Source organism: Lathyrus oleraceus, chromosome 5 (assembly GCF_024323335.1).
Source record: "Lathyrus oleraceus cultivar Zhongwan6 chromosome 5, CAAS_Psat_ZW6_1.0, whole genome shotgun sequence".
Taxonomy (NCBI): Eukaryota; Viridiplantae; Streptophyta; class Magnoliopsida; order Fabales; family Fabaceae; genus Lathyrus; species Lathyrus oleraceus.
In genome coordinates, this window is record NC_066583.1 from 312386343 (window position 1) to 312406743 (window position 20401).

At 39.3% G+C, this 20401-nt stretch overlaps 1 long non-coding RNA gene across 1 annotated transcript; it reads right to left on the reverse strand.

The window, feature by feature from the left end:
- Positions 1–3161: 3161 nt before the first annotated feature.
- Positions 3162–5006, reverse strand: LOC127084244 (uncharacterized). The gene is made up of 2 exons (XR_007788663.1): positions 4721–5006; positions 3162–3483 (listed from the first exon to the last, which is right to left on the reverse strand). It is a non-coding gene; the product is annotated as an uncharacterized LOC127084244 (long non-coding RNA).
- Between the last annotated feature and the right edge of the window lie 15395 nt (positions 5007–20401).

A 20401-nucleotide genomic window follows, 5' to 3' on the forward strand; every position in this document is an offset into this window, starting at 1 on the left:
ATAAAAAATCAATTATGTATATATCAATTTAATTTAATTTCTAATTAAATCAATTATAATATTTTTGCAATTAACCAAGTCAATCAAAATCAATTCCACACAGTCAAACTATAAGTCCTCTGCCCTTATTCCTTGAGGCATTTTTCTAAAATCAATAATTTCTCCGTCCCCGATGTATTGAGAACTCTCAATAATCTAAAAACAACCAACCAACCAAACATTTTTAAGAGAGCTACGGTGCTCTGATCCTTCATCAAACATGAAGGTACGTAGGCATAAAGTCGTAGCACTCTAGCGAGTACAATAACCAAAAACATTTCTTGTGTCCTTCTTTTTAATTAAACATTTTCTTTAAATAATAACATTTTCCTTATAAATAAATAACTCATGCAAGAATACGTAATATAGGTAAACTTTCCTTATAAATACACATTAACCCTAGAATTAGAGGAGGATCCCATTGAGTACAATGGAGGTGAAGAGTGTCTGATACCTTCCCCTTGCTTAACCGACTCTTAGTCTCTCCCCTTAACTTGTAAGTTTTATCATTATTTCCCTGTTCCTTAGGAACAAATAAAGGATGATAGCGACTCTATAAATTTTCCAGCCGAGTTTAGAGTTGATGTCCAAACATTTCTTATTCCCAACCTCAGAGTTGATTTCTACCTTTCATCCCAATCTTAGAGTTGATGTTTATCTTTCTTATGTCCAACCTCAAAGTTGATGTCGATCTTTCTCAGAGTTGAGTTTACTCCCAACCTCATAGTCGATGCTAGTCATTTTTATCTCTGAACCTCATAGTTGACGTTCATCTTATTATACCCAACCTCAGAGTTGATATTTATCTACTTTATCCCTAACCTCAGAGTTGACGTCTAGCCTCAGAGTTTATGTTTTATCATTTTAGTCCCCAAGCTCGGAGTTGATGTTTATATCTCTTTAATTCTCAGCCTCAGAGTTAATGCCAGTCATTTAATCCCTAGCCTCAGAATTGTTGATAATCAATTTTATTTTCAGCCTTAGAGTTGATGTCTATCTTTCTTATGTCCAACCTTAGAGTTGATGTTTACCATTTTATTTCTAACCTCAGAGTTGACGTCTATCATTTCTATCCCTAACCTCAGAGTTGATGTTAACCTTTCAATCCCAACCTCAGAGTTGATGTTTATCTTTCTTATCCCAACCTCATAGTTGACGTTTTTCTTCCTTATCCCAACCTCAGAGTTGATACCAATATTTCTTACTCCCAACCTTAGAGTTGATGTCCAAACTTTCTTATTCCCAACCTCATAGTTGATGTCAATCCTTTCTTATTCTCAACCTCAGAGTTGATGTCAATTGTTATTTCCAACTTCATAGTTGATGTCTATATTTTTTCCAACCTCAGAGTTGACGCCTACATTCCTTATCTCCGACCTCAGAGTTGAAGTCAATCATTTCTTATTTCCCAACCTTGGAGTTGATGTCTATTTTTCTTATCTCCAACCTCAAAGTTGATGTTTACTTCTTACCCCAACCTCGGGGTTGATGTCTATTATTCTGCTCCCAACCTCAGAGTTAATGTCCATCATTCAATCCCCAATCTCAGAGATGATGTTCTTCGTCCTTACCCCCAACCTCAGAGTTGATGATACCATTTTATCCCCAACCTCAGAGTTGATGATTTCGTTATCCCCGACCGCATAGTTGATATATATCCTTACCTCAACCACAAAGTTATTGATAATCATTTGCACCCCAATCCCAGAATTGATGTCTACCATTCTTACTTCCAGTCACATAGCTTATGTCTACCAATTGATCTTGATCATATTGTTTATCCCCAACCGCAGAGTTGATGTCAATCATTATCCCCAGTCGCATAACTGATATTAATCATATTTTATATCCAACCGCAGAGCTGATGATGTCCATTTTTTACCCCAGTCGCAGTATGATGTCAAATGCCTTTATATCCTTAGAAAATAACATTGGTCGTTTTCTTATCTCCAACCTCAGAGTTGACGTCATATTATTATTTTCAATTCCCACAGTTTCCTCCCCAGTAAAGTTGTCAATCATTCCAAAGCTCGGGTCTCACCTGGCGAACCAGTTTCAAAACCTTTTACATAGCATATTCCCCATCAGAGAACCTAGTCACTTCTTACCAATACTTGCTAAAACTTGTTAGTTGGGGCAAAAACAAAAAAAAATCAAGCATATTGCATTAATAACATTTTGCATACATCATACACGCCTAACATTTCTCTTACAATTACACCATTTCCACCACAAATATGTCAGATAATCCCCAACAGTTGACCCTACACAAAAGTCAATTTATCATTCCATATCCCACTAAACAATTTCACTAATACTCTTACCTCACATTACATTCATTAATTCCCATCGGACAAATATTTTGGATATTCTAATATTTAATCCTCTCATGCCTCGAACGTCTGAAATTCGTCGCTATTCATACATTCAGGTATGAGAATATTAAATATGGGCAGCTGTCATACCCCAAAGTTGTCCCTCCCCTTTTCATTTTCACCCAACTTTTGGTTTAAGATATCATGTGCATATCCATGACATCATAGTACATTCATTTGCATTAATAAGCACAAAATCATGGATTCAAGGGTCTTGATCACACAAAGCATTGAAAGGAGGTTGAGTCATGAGCTAGGGTTCTTCCATGGCATGCTTGTATTGGTGACCCCTCCACCTTGGTTGTCTTTATCATGGAGCATAATGGAAACCCTAATTCTTGGACCATGGTTGTAAGCATCATCAAGCTCAACTAAATCCCTAAAACCCTAGTTTCTAATTGTGGCACTATCATCCATTGTGTGTGCATCTAAGCTTGAGGTTCATCTGATTCATTTGGTCCATTATGGATGATTCATCGACTTGATTAAAAATTCATTCAAGGCAATACTTGTTCATATTCCTAATTCCTTGATTAAGGTTCAAACAAAGTTTTACATGCCCATGATCTTTTGCTTGGTAGATGTTCATTGGTTCAAGTCTAGTGCAATGGCATTGCAAGGTTCACTTTGATTCAATCCATATCATGGCATATTTCATTGATCCAAGGGCATTGTGATGCATATTCAAGGTCTATTTCATTCAAGTCATGTGTTATTGATTTCATGATTCATTCAAGGTCCATTCCATTTCCAAGTCCAATTGCATACAACATGATTGCTATTTCAATATCAATCCATTACATCACAAAGTGTCATTACATTCATGCAATCATACGTTGCAAATGTCTATACAAGAGTCATTACACAAAAATACATTTTTCTATTTAAGTTGACTTTTTGGTCAACCAGTTGACCAAAGTCAACTAACCAACTTTGACCATCCTAAAACCTAATGTCCATTTTCACTTGAATGTTCCACTTGATATTGCCATGGTCCAAATCTTCCCATTGTGTTTTCAAGTACAAGTCATCTTTGCATTGTTCCATCGTTCCATCACTTTTGCACATCCTACAAAAACCAACCAAAGCATCATGTTAACAAGTTACAATGACATATCACATTTCCAAACATGACTTTGTCTAAAACAGCCCCACATTCAAGCAATTCATAACAAAGTCAAACTTAAGCGTTCACTCATCCACAAAGCAAGGCATACATGAGCATGTTCCATCAATAACATTCCAATACACTATACTACAAACCAAGGTCAAACCTTTCCATTCATACATTTCAAGCATGACCAAGCACTCATAACTTTCATCATGGCATTTTCACTACCAAACATAACAAGCATACTAAGATAACCATACATTTCCAACAAAGATATAGCATCCAAACAATACATGGTTATACAAACAATTCATATCACAGTCAATACATCACCTAGCAAGCATTCACCAAGTTGCAGCCCTATCACAAATCCATTCAAGCAATGTTTCAAAAACAGGCCTATCATCACAATGCACTATCAACAATCATACAAGGAAAACATTTCCATACACAACACATAACTAGTAGGCCAGCAGTGCACAATATCACAACCACAATGCCATGGCAGCAAAACATCAAAGCAGCAGCATCATATACACTAGCATGGCAACACAATAGTTCACAATACAATGAAAAGCATATCATTCAACAAAGCCAACAGCAAAACTAACTGAACCATCACAGACCATCCAATTAACCTGCATTTTAATCAATCCTAATTAACCACTCATTCACTAACTTGCAACTAACATCACACAACCAGCTCATAACTACCCTAATTTTCCTAACCAACTATTCCATATCATAACAGGCCTAACACAAAAACCTAACAGAAATGACAATTCCCTAACCAAAACCAAATCCCTAATAGACAGCATGTCTAATAATGTAACAGAAAAATAACAAACTCTAACCAATTCAGTTAAACTCGAACCACCTGTAAGAAACTCATCATCACTGACTCAGGGGGCTCTCTCTCATTTTCCCATTTTTTTCACCAAATCCATCCCCTGAAAAAAATCTCAGAATCATTCATCATCTCCAATCACACTCTCACATTCATCACTGAAAATTCATCACTCAACTTCATAAATCAACCTCACTCTCAATTGATCACACTCAATCAAAATTCACTCACAAATCAACCTCACTCATCAAAAACATGAACTCAACACTCAATACGAGAAAGAGAGGAAAAATAAGTGTCTTTCGAAGGCCATAAAGAAAAGGTAGGTGCATAGTAGAAGGAGCGTACCTAAGAATCTCGTCGTCATCAGCTTCATCTTCTCCGGTGAATATGTTGGGAAGTCACGGTGTGCATTTTTCTTCATCTCTTTTGAATAGCTGAATTAGCTTCCCTCTTCCATTGTGTGCTCTGAGCCAAGCTTGCTCCCATAGGCCCATTTTTTCAGTGTTACACCCCACGTTTTACCACGCACCCCCCGACTGTTCTAGGCATTGGCTAATGGGCTCAGTTATGGGCCCTGCGCCCTTATTTTCTTCTGACACCATTTCCAAGAGTGAAACCCCCCTATTTTTGCTTGATGGTTATTTATTTTATTTTTTTTCCATTTTTTCACATATTTTGTTAATATTTCTAACACTTGTTTTTGACGTATAAAAATCATGAAGTAATTAGATTAACATGTTTAGATGTATTAGGTTTTAAGTCGTTTTTTTAATCATCTCTGATATTTAATTTTAATACCCTTTGAAATAGTATGATTAACATGTGATTAACAATGTATTGATGCATTTCTAAATTTTCTAACACTTGTTTTTGACACTTGTTAATATTTCTAACACTTGTTTTTGACGTATAAAAATCATGAAGTAATTAGATTAACATGTTTAGATGTATTAGGTTTTAAGTCGTTCATGATTAGGTTAAAAATGTATTGATGCATTTCTAAATTTCAATTCACCATGATAGGTTTGTATGCCATTAAGATTTTTGGTTTCAATTGGTCATGTTATTAACTTTGCATTTAATTATCCGTTTAGAATTTGATTCTTTTGTTGATTAAAAGTCATTTTGATGTCTTTTTCACTTTGATCCATATAATTCCACCTATGTGCTTGCTTTAATCCTGTAACTCTAGACCAATTTTCTAATATCCTTATTGTATTCATCTCATTTACATTATATTGTGTGATTGTGCTTGAGAATTGCCATGACCGCTTGACTGTTTTAGGCATGATATTGGTTTGTAACTTGTATGCTATTTTTTCCTATTTTATGTATTGATTTGTATCATCCCCCCATTATGGGTAATATGTCTCCCATTCCCATGAATATGTAATAGCTTAGGATTTTCATTTCCTTTATTACCTTCAATTGCATGCTAACTAACGAGATAAAATCAAATGATAAAAAGATCATTTTCAAAAGAATAAAACACACTTGATCTAAATTCAAGTGTTTTTCAAATCAAATTCACTTCAAAGCAACACGAGTGCTTGATCCACCGTCAAGTATCTCATTATTCATTCATTCTACTCACACTCTTATACCTATCTCTATCCCATTCTTCTCACACGCTTATCATAATAAAATAAATTCTAAACACTTGATCCAACATCAAGTGCCTTTTTAAAACAATTTCACAATAGACTGGAAGGCAAAATTGGGGTGTACGTACTTGTGCACAACACTCAGGTACTTAAAATACTTAACAATAAAATGAGCTTAATCCAATGTTCCGAGAGAAAAAAAGAGTGATTAAGATGTCCTTGTTCTCTTAACTTTCGAGTACTCTGATTGTTGTTCGTACTTATTCAAGGGTTAAATACTTGGTTCCCTCCAAGTACCAATGATTAAACTCGCCAAACATATTTCATAAACAAAAACTCTTTGGATGAAAAAGAGGGGTTAGGATGCAATTTTCCTCTCAACTCCCAAGTATTCAGATTGTCGGTCGTACCTAGCTTATGGTTTGATACTTGTCTCCAAGTTTAAAATCAACCAAAACCAATCAAATCCAATTTTTGACTAAGGGAATCCAAAACCTTTTCTCAAAGGACATGTTATTGTCGTTCTACCAAGGTATGAACAACGTTTAAGTCTCTCATGCGTGAGCACACAAGTAATGTTTAAATACTAGAATATGATCCAAGCACGTCCATTCTACCGCAAACAAACAAACAAACACTTAAGCCTCATATGCATGAGCACCCAAGAAATGTTAACTGCTAGAACGCAAACTTAACATTGCCCACTAAAAACAATCAAGACATACTCCATTTTGTACTCGAAACTACAGAGCTCTCACTTCCTTATTGCACGATGAGGATGCGTAGCCACAAGGGACCGAATCCTTGGAGAGCACACTAATTTAAAGCTTATTCTTTCTCCATTAACAAATAGCAAGTAACCTTTAGATAATAACATCCATACATACGGAAAACAAGCAAAGTGGTTCCCATTGAGTACAACAGATGTGAGATGTGATAATACATTTCCCTTGCATAACCGACTATAGAATCTGCTCTTAGTTGTGAAGACCGTTTTTTAGGGTTTTATAGTTATTTTCCCTTTCCTTTGGAATAAATAAAATCAGGTGGCGACTCTCTATTTTTCGCAATGCGACTGACACACAACAAGAATTTTTGCTAACATTATAACATATTCAATCACAATTCATGATGAAATAGATAACAAGCCAATGAACCAACAATATATTTCAAGCATGAAGAAGATTAGCATAAAGTCACTATAAGCATGTAAATTGACATATATCAATTAGACATTTTCAGAAGTGAATATTCATGAACTATCTTATACATCAAGAATATCAATCATTTGGAACATAAACAACATACAAAAGTAAAATCTTACACAAAAAAAGGGAAAATGGAACGATAGTACTGATCGGAAAAATAGCAAGTGTACTATTTTTACCGATGTAGTAATAAGGAGTTTTATCTCCAAGTATCGATCTCAAGGATTGCGTAGGAAATACTTATTTTACTTTGATTCTATCAGAACAAAAAGATAATGGTTTGGTTGTTTTGGAATTCTAACAATAAACACAACAGACAGTAAAATATAATTGATTAATATAAAATATGCTAGGGGAAGTGGTTGATTTAACCAGTTATGAATTCAGTCAAGATTTCCTTAATACACCTGAAACATTCAATCTCCTAACCTCGGAATGTTCTTCCTTAAGTCCTTAAGGAAGAAACTATTAAACTACCAATTCTTACTCAAATGTCCATTCGATTAATCATTGGTTTTAATCATAAACAATATCAAGGTTTATGGCGATTTACAAAAGTCCTAGTCCTAGGTGATGCAATTATAAACCCAATTGTGTGAAAATCCTAACAATCACAATCCTGTTATTGATAGTCATAGATCTATTTGTATTTGTCCGATACAAAAGCATAAGCACGTCACACAATCGAATTGAAATTCGTAACATCGTAATAAGGAAATCAATAGTTAGAATTCATAACATCAGATCAATTCAGGACCACCCCCCTAACATTGGGGGTTTAGCCTCTCATAGTCTTCAAAGAAATCATAGTATAGAAATTAAACATTACAAAGAATTAGGAGATTTTGATCTTCAATGTGATGCCCTTGAATCTCGCCGTCTTCGAATCCTCCGTAGTAGCTATCTTCTCCGGTGCAATGTTTCTTTTCGTACGTCAAAAAGTGTTTTCTCCTTTCCCTTCCAAGCCTTCTAATAGCTTCAGATGAATCTCCTCCAAGCGAAAGGTCCAAACTACCCTTAATGAGCAGAATAGGTTCACAAAGCAAAAGTTTAGGTTTCCAAGCCGCGCCCAACAACACGGGCCGTGTGTGTACACACGGGTGCCCGTGTGTGCTCTCCAAAATTATTATTTTCAGATTAAGTTACAGGGGCATCAACACGGGCCGTGTTCCTACACACTGGTGCCCGTGTTAACTCTCTGTTTTTCTGCCTGTCCAACAACACGGGCAGTGTTGTGGCACACGGGTGCCCGTGTTGAACTGCTATCCAACAACACGGGCAGTGTTGTGGCACACGGGTGCCCGTGTTGAACTGCTGTATTTTCATATTTTTGCCTTTTTGAGTATCCCCAACTCCACTATTAGTGCTTTTAATCCTGTGCAACAGCCTGTAACAATAACACTACCAAAACGAAGCGTAAAAGAGACCTTTTTGACATAAACATGTAATAGAATGAAAGGCGATACCAAACTAATAAAACATGATAAATGACTCTGAAACAACTAGAAACAAACATAGATCTTACCAAAGTGATGAAAATACGTCAGATTAATGGTGGGAATTCAATGGAAATGGTGACTGTCGCATCACGCGAAAAACCGGCGGGAAAACAAGAACAACAGAGCCGCCACCGTGCGTTATTTATCCCAAAAGAGGGAAAGGAAACGCTCAGAGTAAACCTAGGAAAGAACATGGTCTCGCGACCAAAGAGAATGGGTTCGGGAGTCGGTTATGCGAAGGGAAAGTATTAGCACCCCTACGCATCCGTCGTACTCGACGGGATCCACGCACAATAGGAAGGAAAATGGTTGCTAAACACTGCTCGCACACACACACACACTGGCTGAAAGAGACACAAGAAACTGACTGAAACTGACTCGGCAGGATATCGCATCCTGGGCCTACTTAGTCTATCAGGCATAGACATCAGAGTCGAAGTAGTTCGGACCGGGGAAACGACACATGCTCGCTAGGATATCGCATCCTATGCATACGTATCTCCTTGGACGAAGGAGAATCAGAGCATTCGTAGCTCGGCTGACACACACACGAACAAACACAGGCAAAGGCAAACGTGGAGCCTGAATGCCAATCACTGGACTTACATCAGCATCCGAACCAAAACAACACAACAAGTTAATAGGGAGTCGGGGACTCGAGCCTATAACTGTCAAACACACACACAAAAGAAAAGAAAAGGCGCCCGGAGAGATCAGCTCAATCTCCTGCCTACATACTTCATCTGGTATGAAGATCAGGGCGATGTAGTTCCCCTACGGAGGGATAAAGGACTAGCCTAACCAGATAACGGAGGGAGACACAACTAGGGAGACTACGACTCGAGCCTAGATGTTATCATGCAAAATCATCCCTAAGTTAAGGTTTCTAGCTAACTGGCACAGGGAGCCAGCCTATCCTAGACATGACTTGCATAGGAAGCAAGCCACACACACTCTTAACTTGCACAGGAAGCAAGCCAAGCAAAACCTAACTTGCACAGGAAGCAAGTCTAAACTAATCCTAACTTGCACAGGAAGCAAGTCAAACAATCCTAACTTGCACAGGAAGCAAGTCAAACAATCCTACAAGCACAGATAGCACACACTATACACAAGCAAGTGGCTCAAACAAGGGTTAGGTTTTAGTCGAGGGGTCATATCAACCTCAACAAACAAACCTCTGGAACTGGGTAAATGTTGCTCTTAACCTTGCCATTGAGGGGCTAAGGTGAAGCAGATGAAAGGTGAGTGAAGGTAAGACTTCACAGCTCTTATCCCTGGCCTGGGAGAGCTCAAGACAAGAATGTGTGGGTTCAGAAAGTGGGAACCCTTCTACACATTTGAAACTGACTCAACTGTGCAATTGCACAAGATCTTGGGTTTTTATCTGTAATGCATCAACACAGTGGTGTGAGCAAAGCAGATGACACACTGAATAGCAGGGGATAGATTGCATATCCCTTGGGTTCTGCCAATTGCCTCTTTACTTAGGAGGTCTTTGACTCTATGCAAGGACAAAATTAAACATCCACAAACATTGCCTCTTAAGGAGGACTTCAGACAGTTGCCTGGCCAAGTAACAGGCCAGGTCTTCCAGACTACATGAAGTAAAAGAGACATACCTCAATGCAAATTGCTTATACAAGCAAAGCAAAGCAAAAAGTTCACAAGGAACTAAGCAACTAAAACACCTGAAACAGTCAAGCAGATGTTAGTATGCAACTTCAAACAAAACAAACAGAAACAGACACCAACAGTCAATTAGAGGCACATGGATGTGCAAGGCACAAGGCTTAGGGTATGTGAGCCAAGCCACCTACAAAACAAACAAGTTAGACAATGATATTTAAGCAAGCTCAATCAAAAGAATTGGTCTTAATGGCCATTTGATGGTCAACCTGAAAACACAAGCTCAAAGGTGAGTAACAGGACCTCTAGGACAAGCCTAGGGTCAAAAATGAATGAAGAAGTCAAAACGGCAAGGGATATCCAATCAAAGTCAAGTTTGAACATTCAAGAAACAAACTCAATTGGGTTCACATTTATATCAATCACCATCATCATTTCATGAACCATTTAGGTCAAAGTATAGCAAACAGGAGCTCATAGAAGTCAACAGCAAGACTTGAATTAAAAGCAAACTCAAACACTTCCAAAAATCACCAAATAAATCATGATCAATCCTAACACATAGCATGGTAAGCATGTCAAATTTCATCTCATTTGGACAAGTGGAAGGCAGTCAATGAAAATCAGAAAGTCAAAGCAATTTTGAACATGCTCAAGGAAGTCAACCAAACATGCATCAACTTAGAAAAATCATAAATCAGAGATGGTGTATGATAAATGAATGGGATCAGAACCATGGCAAAGATGAGGATGTCTAGTTATCTCATGTAAAATTTCATGTCCATCTAATAAAGTATGAGAATTTCACAAATGAAATGGGAACATGTGTCACAAAAGGTCAACATTTTGGTCAACAGGGGAGAAAATCTCAAACAATTAGGAAATGCCACAAATAATTCCAAGAAAATTCACAAGTCAACTAGACATACAAGAGTAGGTTCATGCAAAAAATCAAGTCAATTGGAGGTCAAGAAGCATGGTAATGAAAATCATGAAGTTGGGCATCAATGGTGTGACACAAATTGTCACACCCTAATTCAAAAAATCATAACTCACAAACCACAAATGATAAATTCACAAACTTTACACCAAAATCACCATGAGTGTGTCTAATTTAAGCACAAAAAATTTGGGAGCCATTGGATAAAGTATCAACATTTCACAATTGTTTTGGCAAAGTGTATAATATTTGGTCACATGTCACAAACCCTAACACCAATCAAAATCCATTGACCACAAAATTCTGGAAAAATTATGGTAAAAAAGTAGAGATCATGATGAACACAACACAAAAAATCCCATTAAATTTGGATCAAAATTGGATGAATTAGAATTTTGGAAGTTGGAGTTACAAAATGAAATAAAAATAACATGATTTAATGGTATAATTAGGGCATGGTGGCATTTTTGTAATTCTTTGCGCCACTAACTTAAGTGCTGTCGTTTTGGGCCAAGGAACGAAATGTTCCCATTGGTTGTTGACTATCAGGCCATGCATGCACGTGAGAAAGGTGAAGAAATCTGGGCACTTAGGGTTTTAATGAACAGTAGCATCCTTCATCCCTCTTTCAATCGTGATTTTTAAGAATGCCCAGAAATTGTAATTGACTATACCATTGTGATCATCAAACAACATACAACATAAATCCATCATTGGTTTTCATTAAATCGGGCTGGGCAAAAAGAAATAAGCAAGACAAGTTTGGATTACCAACATTCATTGCAGCATAACTCAACCATTACTTGACCATTTTTAAAAACACAAACATTGTTAAGCTCAGCATGAGAAGACCTTTCCAAAGCATGTAATAATTTGAAGAATAATGGAACTCGAAAATTTACCAAATTTGATGGACAGTAGAGATTCAGTTGTTGTTTGGTGTTGTTGAAGTGAAACAGATGAAGCACAACCCTCCAAATGGTGATTGGTGAAGAAAGCTTGGTTCAAAACAACTTGCAATGGCTTGAAACTGGGACTGTCATGGATGATGCTGTGCCAAAGCCAGTGCTGCTATTGCTGCTTACAGGTGGAAAATGATGTTGCAAATCAGTTCAAAATGATGCTTGGATGGTTTTTTAGGCAAGGCAAAGCTTGGTTCATTGAGAGTTTTGGACTGTTTTGAAAAAGGCAAGCAAGGTGGATTTTTAGAGAATGAGAGAACAGGGTTTCTTGTTGTGTGTTTTGTGGCTGCTCTTAGTCTCAAAATGATGTTGGGATGTAGTATTAAGCAAGGCCAGGCTTTGTTCTTTTTGGAAGCTTTTTTGACAGATTTTTTTGCAAAAGTGCCAAAGTGAGTTTCTTAGCATGAATGAAGGTGGTTTGTGTCTGCTATTAGTGTTTAACAGGACAGAAAATGATCATGATATCTGCTGTGTTGGTGAAACAGTCCATGGCCAAGCTCTTTGGAAGTTTTGGACAGCTTTTTAGAAATGGCCAAAATGTGTTTTTTTTGAGAGAATCAGAGCACAAGGGTTCTTCTGTATGGTATGGCTGCTCCTACTGGTGTTCCATGACAGAAAAAATGATGTTTAATTCTGCTATGTGATGGTACAAAGTATGGTTTATGGAAGTATGGGTGGAGTTGTTGCAAATTGTACCTTTTTCCAAGTTTCAAGCAAGCAAGGAATGGCCCCTTTTTTCTTTGTTGGTTTTAGGCTGTAGCTGGTTTTCCATGACAGAAAATGAGCTTCTAAAATTCTGTTTTAGAGTACAAAGCATGGCTTATGAAAGTATGGAATAGAATGGGTGAAATTGTACTTTTGGCCAAATTCCAAGCAAGTTAAGCATGGCCATGTGTACTGCATAATTTGACTTGGCAAACATATTTTAAATGACATTTCTGAACATATTCCAATGGCCAAGTGGTTTAAAGAATGCTAAATCAAAAAGTCAACCCTTGGTCAAACTTGAATTAAAATGAGACAAGTCAAAAAATGCCATTTTGATTGGTGAAGTTTTGGCTCATGAAATTTATATTTTTGGAAAGAGGGGATCAAATGTGACTTGTAGGAAAAAACCCCACCAAAATTGGCCAAATGGTTTGAGAGATATGGCCTTTTGAAGTTCAAGAATTTCTGAAATCGATTCGATCATAACTTGCCAACCACACATGGGAATTGAGAGTTCTTGGACTTTTTGGAAATGGGAGAACAAGATCTTCAACTTTCATGTTGGGCAAAAATTCATTTGAAGCTTGTATCATGATGTAATTTTGAGGATCAAGACTTTCCATTTTTGGTAAGTTTCAGTTACAGGTCCAGTTTCCATTTTTGGAAATTTCTGATCTGGCTTCAAATTCTTCCATGATGGTGTTTGACATGATATATGAGGACTATTTGGGCATGAATAAGCTCTCTCAAACCAAATTCCATCATCAAATCACTGATTAAATGGACAGTTGACCAACAGTTGACTTTTAGGGTTTCTGACTGTCTGTGCATTGACTGATGACCTCTGAGCCTCCAATCTTTGACCTAATCACTTCAAATGGATCCCCAAGTCATGTGAACATGTTGTACCAACCCTAGGGCCTTGGCTCCTTGAGGAACACCCTTGCTGGCTTGGTTGACTGATCTCCTGATCAGTTTGACCTAATTCTCTTGATTGGCTTGCACTTGAGGCAAAGAGACAATGCAATGCTATGCAGTGGACCATGCTATGCTATGACCTAATATGAGAATGTATGTACAATGATAGGTGCAAATTTGAGGTGCTACAGCTGCCCCTATTCAATCAGCTGGGAACCCGAACGGATGATAGCAACGGCTGTCAGACTTTCAGGGTAAACAGGGATTGAATACCAAGAACCGTAGAATTTGCACAATACAGGGATCCACCAATGGAAACGTCCACTGGGATTTGATATTTATTGCTGGGTATATATTTTTTTTGGTTTTGTTTTCAAAGGGCACGGCCACATCCAGACATCACAACGATGGTGAATGGGAACAACAATCACAACTAGATGCCAACGGACAACTAGGAAAAACTCAACGTTTATCGGGACCAACGGAGAGGTAACCAGACATTAATGAATGACTGGGAGGACTCGACCAGACATCAACGGATGAATGGGAGAAAACTCGACGTTTACAGACATCGAAAGATGATGTTTACAGACACCAAAAAGATCGACCAGACATTTACAGATGAATGGGAATACTCGACGTTTACAGACATCGAAAGATGATGTTTACAGACACCAAAAAGATCGACCAGACATTTACAGATGAGTGGGAATACTTGACGTTTACAGACATCGAAAGATGATGTTTACAGACACCAAAAAGATCGACCAGACATTTACAGATGAATGGGAATACTCGACGTTTACAGACATCGAAAGATGATGTTTACAGACACCAAAAAGATCGACCAGACATTTACAGATGAATGGGAATACTCGACGTTTACAGACATCGAAAGATGATGTTTACAGACACCAAAAAGATCGACCAGACATTTACAGATGAATGGGAATAAGAGAAACACAACCAGACGTCAACGGACGAATGGGAAAAACTCGTCGTTTATCGAAACCAACGGAGAGGTAAGTCCACATGGGGAGGGTACAACTAGACATCACCGGATGACTAGGAAAAACTCGACGTTTATCGACACCAACGGAGAGGAGGAATGGAGATAATGAACACAACCAAATCATCAACGGATGATCGGGAAAAACTCAACGTTTATCGACACCAACGGAGAGGAGTAATCTTCACTAGGGAAGGGATAACGATGTTACGAACATCGAAAGATGATGCTTACAGACATCAAAGAAAACCAGACACTCACGCATGACTGGGAATCACCGAAAGATGGTGTTTACCGACACCAAAGAATACCAGACACTTACGCATGACTGGAAAATCACCGAAAGATGGTATTTACCGACACCAAAGAAATAACACACACGGGTGCTGACAGGGTATACTGACATTCTCAAGATGACAGGGCTAGGCTGAACACTTGCAGGGGGTCTCACTGGGGAGAAACAGGCTTTCCTTTCACCAACGGATGGGGAAATAACCTCTGTGGGGATATCAATCCTGAATGCTGTCAAGAGCAACTGTAGCAGACTTGCTGTGCTGATGTTGAATGAAATGATCCGCCTCTGCCGGGGATACGGTCTGGTGAGGTTTCGAACATATGAATGCGTATGTTTGATTTTTCTATGGCGTAATGCTCCATTTATGAATGGGAATGCTACGCGATTTTTGAGGATGCAATGATCACTACATGCAAAATGCAAATGAACCCTGGCTAGGGAGCCAAAAAGATCGGATACTCCGACTCTGTGGGGAGGTTCTGACTGAGGAAACAACGACTTCTCACTCATGTTGGAGAATAGCACTGCTGCTGGGGAAAGGTAAACTCCACTGGGGATATCCTTCAGTCCACAGATAGGATAAATGCTGGAGATAAATTTCAATGAACCTGCCTCACTCGGGGAGGAAATCGGCAAATACAGGCCTGCTGGGGATAGGCAATCCTTAGATCTGTTGGGGAATAGAAGGCACTATCCACAGACGTCTTCGCAGGGGAACATAGCTCTGATAGCTTCCATACTTGCTTGGGGAAAATATCTGCTGAGGAAACGTCCTCACAGATGCCAATCTGAAAAACAGCACAACAAAATGCCCCCAGGGGATACATGGACAAGATACGCTCAAGTGTCCTCAACATTCAAAATGATTTTCAAATGTTTCGTCATCCTGCAAGCTATTGTGTAGCCTTCATGTTCTTATATGCAATGCTTATCAAAAATTCGGACATTTTTGCAAACAAAACAGTAAAAGTAAAAACAAAAGAGCTATTTATCTGAATAACGACTTATATTGATTGAAAATGTGCCTGGAAAGGCAAATACATTGGGAAGCAATTCCTAGAAAGAGGTAATTGCGCACAAAAGGAAAAATCTATCCTAATGGCAATGTGAACACGGCATCCACTATTTCCCAATTCTGTTATAACCCATAGATCATCAGTTTTCCTCCCAACTCCTTGCTTTCTGAGAAGAATGACTGGACCGATCACCTCTTTCGAGATGGCAGACGACAAAGCTCGATGAAGTACAGACGACTCAGACTGTAGTCTTCGCTTTAATCCCTAATTTTTGCCTGGATTGCCCTTTCGGGTTTTCAATCCACCGGGATACCCATTTTTGCCTAAGCCGCCCTTGCGGGTTTTCGACTTACCGGGTGTACAAATTCTTTTCATTTTATCCCTAATTTTTGCCCGAACCTTTTCTTTCTGTTTTCTGGTTCGCCGGGATGCCTCTTTTTTGCCTGGACTCTTTTTTTCTCTTTTTGTCCAGCGGGTCTATTTATGCGAAGTATTTTTTGACTACATCTGAGTTAACTGGAGACGGAAAGTCTTCACCATCCATAGTTGTAAGCATCAAGGCTCCGCCGGAGAAGACCTTTTTCACAACATATGGACCTTCATAATTAGGAGTCCACTTGCCCCTGTTATCTGTACCGGGAGGGAGGATCCTCTTCAAAACTAGATCACCGATCTGATAGCTTCGAGGACGCACTTTCTGATCAAAGGCTCGCTTCATCCTTCGCTGATACAACTGTCCATGGCATACAGCTGCTAGCCGTCTCTCCTCGATAAGGCTCAACTCGTTAAACCTTGTTCGAATCCACTCGGCTTCGTCCAACTTGACATCCAATAAAACTCTCAGAGAAGGAATCTCCACTTCAACAGGTAGGACAGCTTCCATACCATACACAAGGGAGTAAGGGGTTGCCCCGGTCGACGTACGTACTGAGGTACGGTACCCATGCAAAGCGAAAGGCAGCATCTCATGCCAATCCTTGTACGTAACGACCATCTTCTGCACAATCTTCTTGATATTCTTGTTTGCCGCTTCTACAGCACCATTCATCTTCGGTCTGTAAGGAGAAGAATTGTGATGTTCAATCTTGAAATCTTTACAAAGCTCTTTCATCATCTTGTTGTTGAGATTCGAACCATTGTCAGTGATGATTCTCTCAGGAACTCCATAACGACAGATGATTTCTTTCTTGATGAACCGGGTAACCACTTGTTTGGTAACGTTAGCATAGGAAGCTGCTTCCACCCACTTGGTGAAATAGTCAATTGCAACCAAGATGAAGCGATGTCCATTCGAAGCAGTAGGCTCAATCTTCCCAATCATATCAATGCCCCACATGGCAAACGGCCAAGGCGAATTCATGACATTCAGCGGGCTTGGTGGTACATGCACCTTATCAGCATAGATTTGACATTTATGGCACTTCCGAGCATACTTGAAACAATCGGATTCCATAGTCATCCAGTAATAACCCGCTCTCAACAATTTCTTAGCCATTGCATGTCCGCCGGCATGAGTACCGAAGGAACCTTCATGAACTTCCTGCATTAACATGTCTGCCTCGGGTCTGTCCACGCATCTGAGCAAGACCATGTCAAAGTTTCTCTTATACAACACATCATCCTGATTCAAATAGAAGCTTCCCGCTAGCCTTCTCAGGGTTTTCTTGTCATTCTTCGACGCACCTTCAGGATACTCCTGAGTCTTGAGGAAATTCTTGATGTCATAATACCACGGCTTCTCATCAATCACAACAGATTCGGCTGCAAACACATACGCAGGCCTCTCAAGTCGATTCACCGCAACATGTGGCACATGATTCCACCAATGAACTTTGATCATAGACGACAAAGTAGCCAAGGCATCAGCCATTTGATTCTCATCCCGGGGGACATGATACAACTTCACTTTCTTGAAGAACGTCAGTATTCTTCTGGTGTAATCTCTATACGGAATCAAATGCGGCTGATTCGTATTCCAATCTCCATTGACTTGATTGACAACTAGGGCTGAATCTCCAAATATATCAAGAGTTTTGATCCTCAGATCAATGGCTTCTTCTATCCCCATGATACAAGCCTCATACTCAGCTTCGTTGTTGGTGACGTCAAACGTCAATCTGGCAGAAAAAGGTATATGAGCACCTTTAGGATTGATCAATACTGCACCCACACCGTTACCGTTCATATTCACAGCCCCATCAAACATCAGTGTCCATTTGTCATCCGGGTCCGGTCCTTCCTCGACAAGAGGCTCTTCGCAATCTTTCATCTTAAGATACATGATGTCTTCATCAGGGAATTCAAACATCATAGGCTGATAATCTTCAATCGGTTGCTCGGCGAGGTAGTCTGACAGAATACTACCTTTGATGGCCTTCTGTGACGTGTACTGAATGTCATATTCTGTTAAAATCATCTGCCAACGGGCAACACGTCCGGTGAGAGCCGGCTTCTCAAAGATGTACTTCACTGGATCCATCTTAGAAATCAATAAGGTAGTATGGTTCAACATATACTGCCTCAGTCGGCGAGCAGCCCAGGCCAAAGCACAGCAAGTTTTCTCGAGCAGTGAATATCTTGTTTCACAGTCGGTAAACTTTTTGCTAAGGTAGTATATGGCATGCTCTTTTCGACCAGACTCGTCATGCTGTCCCAATACACACCCCATCGAGTTCTCAGTCACTGACAGGTACATTATCAGAGGTCTCCCTGGAACTGGAGGAATCAGGATTGGAGGTTTCTGTAAATACTCTTTTATCTTGTCAAATGCTTTCTGACAATCATCATTCCACTTGATCGCCTGATTCTTTCTTAGCAATTTGAAAATTGGTTCGCACGTGGCCGTTAGATGAGATATGAACCTTGCAATGTAGTTCAATCTCCCTAAAAACCCACGGACTTGCTTCTCCGTTTTCGGTTCAGGCATCTCTTGAATAGCTTTGACTTTCGCTGGATCAACCTCAATCCCTTTCTCACTGACAATGAAGCCTAAAAGCTTCCCTGATCTCACCCCAAACGTACACTTGTTCGGATTCAACCTCAGCTTGAACTTTCTCAAACGGTCAAACAGCTTCTGCAAATTAACCAGGTGCTCCTCTTCTGTCTGCGACTTCGCAATCATATCATCTACGTACACTTCGATTTCTTTGTGCATCATGTCATGAAAGAGAGTCGTCATTGCCCTCTGATAGGTAGCACCAGCATTCTTTAGCCCAAATGGCATCACCTTATAGCAGAACGTGCCCCAAGGTGTAATGAATGTCGTCTTTTCCATGTCCTCTGGCGCCATCTTGATCTGATTATATCCGGAGAAACCATCCATGAAAGAGAATACCGAGGATTGAGCCGTATTATCAACCAATACATCAATGTGAGGTAATGGGAAATCATCTTTCGGACTCGCTCTATTCAAATCCCGGTAATCGACACACATTCTGACTTTTCCATCCTTCTTCGGCACAGGAACGATGTTGGCCACCCACGGTGGATAACTGGTGACAGCCAGAAAACCCGCATCCCACTGCTTCTGAACCTCTTCCTTGATCTTAGTTGCCATGTCAGGACTCGTTCTACGAAGCTTCTGCTTGACCGAAGGACATCCTTCTTTAAGAGGTAATCGATGCACCACAATGTCTGTATCTAAACCAGGCATATCTTGATATGACCAGGCGAATACCTCCACATATTCTCTCAGCATCTCAATCAGCCTCCTCTTGACAGAGTCCTCTAAAGCAGCCCCAATCTTGATTTCTCTTTTGGCGTCCTCAGTACCCAAATTAACAACTTCCAACTCCTCCTGATGAGGTTGGATGACCCTTTCCTCCTGCTTCAGTAGTCTGGCCAATTCTGCAGGGAGTTCACAGTCTTCCTCACTCTCCTCTTCAGCTTGGTAAATGGGATTGTCGAAATCATACTGAGCCATAACAGAACTGTTCATAGTGAATGCCGTAAGATCGCTTCTGCATGTTTAATGCTTTGTTTTAGAAAAAGAGTTCAAAAAAAGGTCACAAAAAACAAAAACATTGCCATTTTTATTGTTTTGAAAAAAGGTGAAAAGCAAAAAAAAAAAAAAAAAAAAAATAGAAAGACAGGGATCACAAAGTTTGATTTCAAAAAATGTCCTTCATTAATGATAATCATTAAAACATGATGAGGCCCTACAATGAACCACTACGCCTTGGGCAGAACGTAGGATTTTCATGCAAAATGACAAAACAACAGAAAATTACTCTGTCAGA